This window comes from Perca flavescens, chromosome 20 (genome assembly GCF_004354835.1).
Source record: "Perca flavescens isolate YP-PL-M2 chromosome 20, PFLA_1.0, whole genome shotgun sequence".
NCBI classification, from domain to species: domain Eukaryota; kingdom Metazoa; phylum Chordata; class Actinopteri; order Perciformes; family Percidae; genus Perca; species Perca flavescens.
In genome coordinates this window covers 2,310,540-2,318,941 of record NC_041350.1, presented here as the reverse complement: position 1 = coordinate 2,318,941, position 8,402 = coordinate 2,310,540, and positions in this window count along the sequence as shown.

Here is an 8,402-nt window from a genome sequence, read left to right as displayed (position 1 = left end):
CTGTGACGCATGAAGCATGAAGCCTGGAGCGCGCGCGCACACACGCACACACATACACACACACACATTCTGAATAAAGATCTGAATGAACATAGCTCCTAGTTATATCTTATCTTAAAGTAGTAAATGTATTGTCGGTTACACACACACATACATATACATAGACACATACACACCGACACAAACACACACACACACACACACACACACACACAGACAGACAAACACATACACACACAGACACACAAACGCACAGATACACATACACACACACACAGACACACAGACAGACACACACACAGACACATGCAGACAGACACACACGCAAACACACACACACACACAAACACACTGAATAAAGATCTGAATGAACATAGCTCGTAGTTAATAAAGCAAGTAGTTAATATTTTTACAAACAAACTATAAAACGTTTTAGAAATTGTTATTAACATATTTTGTCCCGATTTTATTTTGGTGGCAGAAAAATCTGTTTCTTTTTAAAGCGATTTACTTTCCTAAATAAATAGCCTCAGGTGTGTGTGGCTGCAGGTGATTCAGAGCATCATGTGACATCATGACTCGGTGTCCTGTAGCGCCCCCTGCTGGACGACGTCTGACAGTACATCTCACACACACACACACACACACACACACACACACACACACACACACACACACACACACACACACACACACACACACACACACACAAACAGACAGACACACACACACACACACACACAAAACACATCACATACACACACACACACACACACACATATACACACACACACACACAACAGACATACACACACACACACACACACACACACACACACACACACACACATACACACACACACACATACACACACACACACACACACACACACACACACAACAGACACACACACACACACACACACAAAACACACACACACACACACACACACACAAACACATCACATACACACACGCACACACACACAGACACACACACACACAAACACACACACACACACACACACACACACACACACACACACAGACACACAGTGGAAATTTGTCTTCGACTTCTCCGACAGATATACAGTACCGTCCAAAAAAGTTTGGACACACCTTTTCATTCAATGTGTTTCCTTTTTATTTTCATGACTATTTACATTGTAGATTCTCACTGAAGGCATCAAAACTATGAATGAACACATATGGAATTATGTACTTAACAAAAAAGTGTGAAATAACTTCTTCAAAGTAGCCACCCTTTGCTTTTTTTGATAACTCTGCAAACCCTTGGTGTTCTCTCAATGAGCTTCATGAGGTAGTCACCTGAAATGGTTTTACCTTCACAGGTGTGCTTTGTCAGGGTTAATTAGTGGAATTATTTCCCTTATTAATAAAAAAGCAAAGGGTGGCTACTTTGAAGAATCTAAAATATAAGACATGTTTTCAGTTATTTCACACTTTTTTGTTAAGTACATAATTCCATACGTGTTCATTCATAGTTTTGATGCCTTCAGTGAGAATCTACAATGTAAATAGTCATGAAAATAAAAAGGAAACGCATTGAATGAGAAGGTGTGTCCAAACTTTTGGCCTGTACTGTGTGTCTTTATAAACTATATATTTTTAATAAACTCTGTGTACACTTTCAAAGTTGTCAATGTTTCTGTTTACACTTTTTTGTTAAGTACATAATTCCACATGTTCATAGTTTTGATGCCTTCAGTGAGAACAATGTAAATAGTCATAGTATTATATTATAGTAAATAATAAAAACGAAACGCATTGAATGAGAAGGTGTGTCCAAACCTTTGGCCTGTACTGTACATCAGGTAAGGACCAAGTATGGAGCATTGGGGGACCCCTACTGGACAGTCAAGAAAGGGGGATTTGGTGTTATTAACACAGACACATTGTTTTCTACTGGACAAGTATGCAGTTATCTCTGATAACTCCCATCCCCTTCATTCAGAGTTTCAGATCTTGCCTTCTGGGTCTCGGTTTAGATTACCTCCAGTAAAGAGCAATAGATACAAGCACTCATTCGTCCCGACAGCTATCTCTTTTCTAAACTCAGCTCGGAAGAGTAGAGAGACTATAACTATTAAATAGTGATGGGGTTATTTTAATATGTCTAGTATTGACTGATGGTGATGATGTTGTTGATGTAATATTTAATTTTATGAGGAATGTTGTTAGATGTTCTTTTTAACATATGGTTCCTTTAACATATGGTCATATTTATCTTCTCAATTCTCAGCTGTTTAACCAGAGCTTGTAACATTAAGTATGTTTATGTAGTTTGGTTTTGCATTTGTGACTGTCTTGTGTTTATGTCTTGCTGCAGAACAAATTGCCCTACGGGGACAAAGTCGGGACTCACCAGGAAATGGGGAGCGGAATGAGGTGACTACAGTCTCTCAAAATCTGATGAAAATCTTTTAAACTGACCTTTGTTGAGCTGATATGAAGACAGATTGCGCGCACACACACGCACGCGCACACACACACACACACACACACACACACACATATACACACACACACTCACACATGGTCTATTTCTCGCTTAAAATGTTTTCAGAAACATGTTTCAGTGAACTATTTTAGTAGCCTGGTTAACACCAGGGTCTGGGAAAGCTTCACTGACAGTTCATTTCCAGAGGGGCGTCACCAACGGACGCCACTCAAATGCCTCTGGGCTCATTGGATAGTCCTTCAACCAATCAGACCAACGATACGGGTGACGCTTTCCACATCCAAAAAAAAAAAAAATGTGATTCTGGTTTTTGGTGTGGTCCCTCCTCCACGCCCTACTGTCTCCTTGCAGGTGTTGCATATTGCCAACTTGTTATCTTCCGCACACGCTGAAGTATTTCCAAACAGCTGATATGTTGCAGGTTAATCCACGGCTCCCTACATGTGCAAGAATAGCGCGGACACGCGCTTCACACCACACACGGCGGAGAAGTTGAGAGAAAGGAAAAAGAGACTGTGTCTCTATCCGTGTGTGCGTGCGTCCTTGAGAACTGTAACTCGTATAACTTATAGTTATTATAGCGTTGACCGGTATAAAATCGGCATATGTCACACTGACCTGCCGGTCCCTGGTCATGGTGCAGCACGGCTTCGGTAGCCGTCATGTTGAATTTAAACAAAAAGCTGCTCGCCGTCGCTGCGTTATTCTCGTCGCGTAAAGCCCGCCTCAACGGTTGTGATTGGTGTTAAGCCCGCCTCAACGGTTATGATTGGTGTTAAGCCCGCCTCAGGGGTTGTGATTGGTGTTAAGCCCGCTTCAACGGTTGTGATTGGTGTAGAGCCCGCCTCAGGGGTTGTGGTTGGTGTTAAGCCCGCCTCAGGGGTTGTGGTTGGTGTTAAGCCCGCCTCAACGGTTATGATTGGTGTTAAGTTTTCTTGTAATCTGCGGTGTGACCACCAGGTGGAGCCTTGTCCCCGTCTAATAGTACAAAACCATACATCTAAACTGTTAAATACCACATATATATCCTGATAAATACCTCTTATATATCCTGCAAAATACCACATAAATATCCTGATAAATACCTCATATATATCTTGATAAATACCTCATATATATCCTGATAAATACCACATATATATCCTGAGAAATACCTCATATATATCCTGATAAATACCTCATATATATCCTGATAAATACCACATATATATCCTGATAAATACCTCATATATATCCTGATAAATACCTCATATATATCCTGATAAATACCTCATATATATCCTGATAAATACCACATATATATCCTGATAAATACCTCCTATATATCCTGAGAAATACCTCATATATATCCTGATAAATACCTCCTATATATCCTGAGAAATACCTCATATATATCCTGCAAAATACCTCATATATATCCTGAGAAATACCTCATATATATCCTGATAAATACCACATATATATCCTGCAAAATACCACATATATATCCTGATAAATACCACATATATATATGTGGTATTTATCAGGATATATATATCCTGATAAATACCACATATCCTGATAAATACCTCATATATATCCTGATAAATACCTCATATATATCCTGATAAATACCTCATATATATCCTGATAAATACCACATATATATCCTGATAAATACCTCATATATATCCTGATAAATACCTCATATATATCCTGATAAATACCTCATATATATCCTGATAAATACCTCCTATATATCCTGATAAATACCTCATATATATCCTAATGAATACCTCATATATCCTGATAAATACCTCATATATATCCTGCTAAATACCACATATATATCCTGATAAATACCTCATATATATCCTGCTAAATACCTCATATATATCCTGATAAATACCACATATATCCTGAGAAATACCTCATATATATCCTGATAAATACCTCATATATATCCTGATAAATACCACATATATATCCTGAGAAATACCTCATATATATCCTGATAAATACCTCATATATATCCTGATAAATACCACATATATATCCTGATAAATACCTCATATATATCCTGATAAATACCTCATATATATCCTGATAAATACCTCATATATATCCTGATAAATACCACATATATATCCTGATAAATACCTCATATATATCCTGATAAATACCTCATATATATCCTGATAAATACCACATATATATCCTGATAAATACCTCCTATATATCCTGAGAAATACCTCATATATATCCTGATAAATACCTCCTATATATCCTGAGAAATACCTCATATATATCCTGCAAAATACCTCATATATATCCTGAGAAATACCTCATATATATCCTGATAAATACCACATATATATCCTGCAAAATACCACATATATATCCTGATAAATACCACATATATATATGTGGTATTTATCAGGATATATATATCCTGATAAATACCACATATATATCCTGATAAATACCTCATATATATCCTGATAAATACCTCATATATATCCTGATAAATACCTCATATATATCCTGATAAATACCTCCTATATATCCTGATAAATACCTCATATATATCCTAATGAATACCTCATATATCCTGATAAATACCTCATATATATCCTGCTAAATACCACATATATATCCTGATAAATACCTCATATATATCCTGCTAAATACCTCATATATATCCTGATAAATACCACATATATCCTGAGAAATACCTCATATATATCCTGCTAAATACCTCATATATATCCTGATAAATACCTCATATATATCCTGATAAATACCTCATATATATCCTGCTAAATACCTCATATATATCCTGATAAATACCTCATATATATCCTGCTAAATACCTCATATATATCCTGATAAATATCTCATATATATCCTGAGAAATACTTCATATATATCCTGATAAATATCTCATATATATCCTGGGAAATACCTCATATATATCCTGCAAAGTACCACATATATATCCTGATAAATACCACATATATATCCTGATAAATACCTCATATATATCCTGATAAATACCACATATATATCCTGATAAATACCACATATTTATCCTGATAAATACCTCCTATATATCCTGAGAAATACCTCATATATATCCTGATAAATACCTCCTATATATCCTGAGAAATACCTCATATATATCCTGCAAAATACCTCATATATATCCTGAGAAATACCTCATATATATCCTGATAAATACCACATATATATCCTGCAAAATACCACATATATATCCTGATAAATACCACATATATATCCTGATAAATACCTCATATATATCCCGATAAATACCATATATATCCTGATAAATACCTCATATATATCCTGATAAATACCTCATATATATCCTGATAAATACCTCCTATATATCCTGATAAATACCTCATATATATCCTGATAAATACCTCCTATATCCTGATAAATACCTCATATATATCCTAATGAATACCTCATATATCCTGATAAATACCTCATATATATCCTGCTAAATACCACATATATATCCTGATAAATACCTCATATATATCCTGCTAAATACCTCATATATATCCTGATAAATACCACATATATCCTGAGAAATACCTCATATATATCCTGCTAAATACCTCATATATATCCTGATAAATACCACATATATATCCTGAGAAATACCTCATATATATCCTGATAAATACCTCATATATATCCTGCTAAATACCTCATATATATCCTGATAAATATCTCATATATATCCTGAGAAATACCTCATATATATCCTGATAAATATCTCATATATATCCTGAGAAATACCTCATATATATCCTGCAAAGTACCACATATATATCCTGATAAATACCACATATATATCCTGATAAATACCTCATATATATCCTGATAAATACCACATATATATCCTGATAAATACCACATATATATCCTGATAAATACCACATATATATCCTGATCAATACCTCTAATATATCCTGCAAAGTGAAGCACTGCAACCAAAACTACATATTATCAAAATCAAACTTTTGCACCACATGGTGCATACTTCATTCATATTACCAGATGTTTGTCTAACCAACTACACAATAATAATAATAATAATAATAATAATAATAATAATAATAATAATAATAATAATAATAATAATAATAATTACACTGTTAATAATGACAAGCACTCTCATCTTTAGTGTGCTTTGTCATAATACTAAAATAGTTAAAATTCTAGAAAAATCTTCAGATTTTTCACATGCACAGAAATATTTGCAGATACACACACATGCTGTTGAAACATTTCTTTTTTTCTTTTTCACCAAACAAGTCAGTGCAACATATACACAGCAGATATATTTACATTTGACTGAACAAAAAATATGCTCCCAAAAAACAGTAAACTGAAAAAGGAAATTGCAGAAGAAATGTGCAGAAAAAATATGTAGAAAAAAAGAGGCATCATAGTGCTTACTTCCTGATTAAAATGGTAACAATGAACCATGGAGGTGATTGGCCAGGTGGCTCATATATATTGGCCAATCAGCTCATGTAGTGTCATTTTGAATGGTAGTGTTTTGAAATGGCACACATGTGACTTTATGTCAGATTGTTGGTGTGTAGAGCAGAAAATGTGTTCAGACTTTTGGAGACTTGAGAAGACGTTTGGCTCTCTGTGTGTCAGTTTAAATAATTGTGCTATGCATGATGTCATTTTAGTGTGTTAGCAATTGGGAAAAAAACTGTAAACTTTAGTTACCTGAACAGACGTCAGTGGACAAGCTGTAAAAACAACTATTCTTTATTAAGAGACACAACGAAAACACGTAATAAATACAGAACAAGGACAGAATCAGACATATTTTTCATATCTTTTCTTAACGTTTGATGCATACTCCTCCAGTAAAAACAACCAGCCATGCCTTTCATTTACTGTAAGTAATCTGATTACAGAATCAAACACACACTGGACTGTGACTAACAGAGAATGATTTGGGTTTCTACTGTTGATGATGTCGATCGGTTGGTTGGTGATTTCCCAAAATCATTTTCGTTAAATAGAAAACAAAATGGTATATATGTGTGTATCTTTCTATGCATCGTGTCATTTATATACATGTGTATCAGTACTAGTTGGTATATGTGTACAGTATATATACAGTGCGTGTGTGTTGATGTGTGTGTGTGTGTGTGTGTGTGTGTGTGTCTGTGTCTTGTGTGTGTGTGTTGTGTGTCTCTCTGTGTGTGTCTGTCTGTCTGTCTGTCGTTGTGTGTCTCTCTGTGTGTGTCTGTCTGTCTGTCTGTCGTTGTGTGTGTGTGTCTCTCTGTCTGTCTGTGTGTGTGTGTGTGTTTCTCTGTCTGTCTGTGTGTGTGTGTGTGTGTGTTTCTGTCTGCCTGTGTGTGTGTGTGTGTGTGTGTGTGTGTGTGTGTGTGTGTGTCTTGTGTGTGTGTTGTGTGTCTCTCTGTGTGTGTGTCTGTCTGTCTGTTGTGTGTGTCTGTCTGTGTGTGTGTGTGTGTGTCTCTCTGTCTGTCTGTGTGTGTGTGTCTGTCTGTGTGTGTCTCTGTGTGTGTGTGTGTGTGTGTCTGTCTGTCTGTCGTTGTGTGTGTGTGTGTGTGTGTGTGTGTCTGTGTCTGTGTCTGTCTGTCTGTCTGTCTGTGTGTGTCTGTGTGTGTCTGTCTGTCGTGTGTGTGTGTGTGTGTGTGTGTGTGTGTGTGTGTGTGTGTGTGTTTTTTACATGATGTGTGTACATACAATATCAATGCAAATACGCAGATGGATGCAAATTCGCGGCGAGACACGCAAATTACACGCAAGCAGAAATAAAACGGCAACATTTCAAATGTGAGACCCCTTCCTGCAGCCCTCCCTCTCCATCTCTGTGATTGGTCAGCTGGTCCTGTGTGTTGGTAGTCTTTGTTTC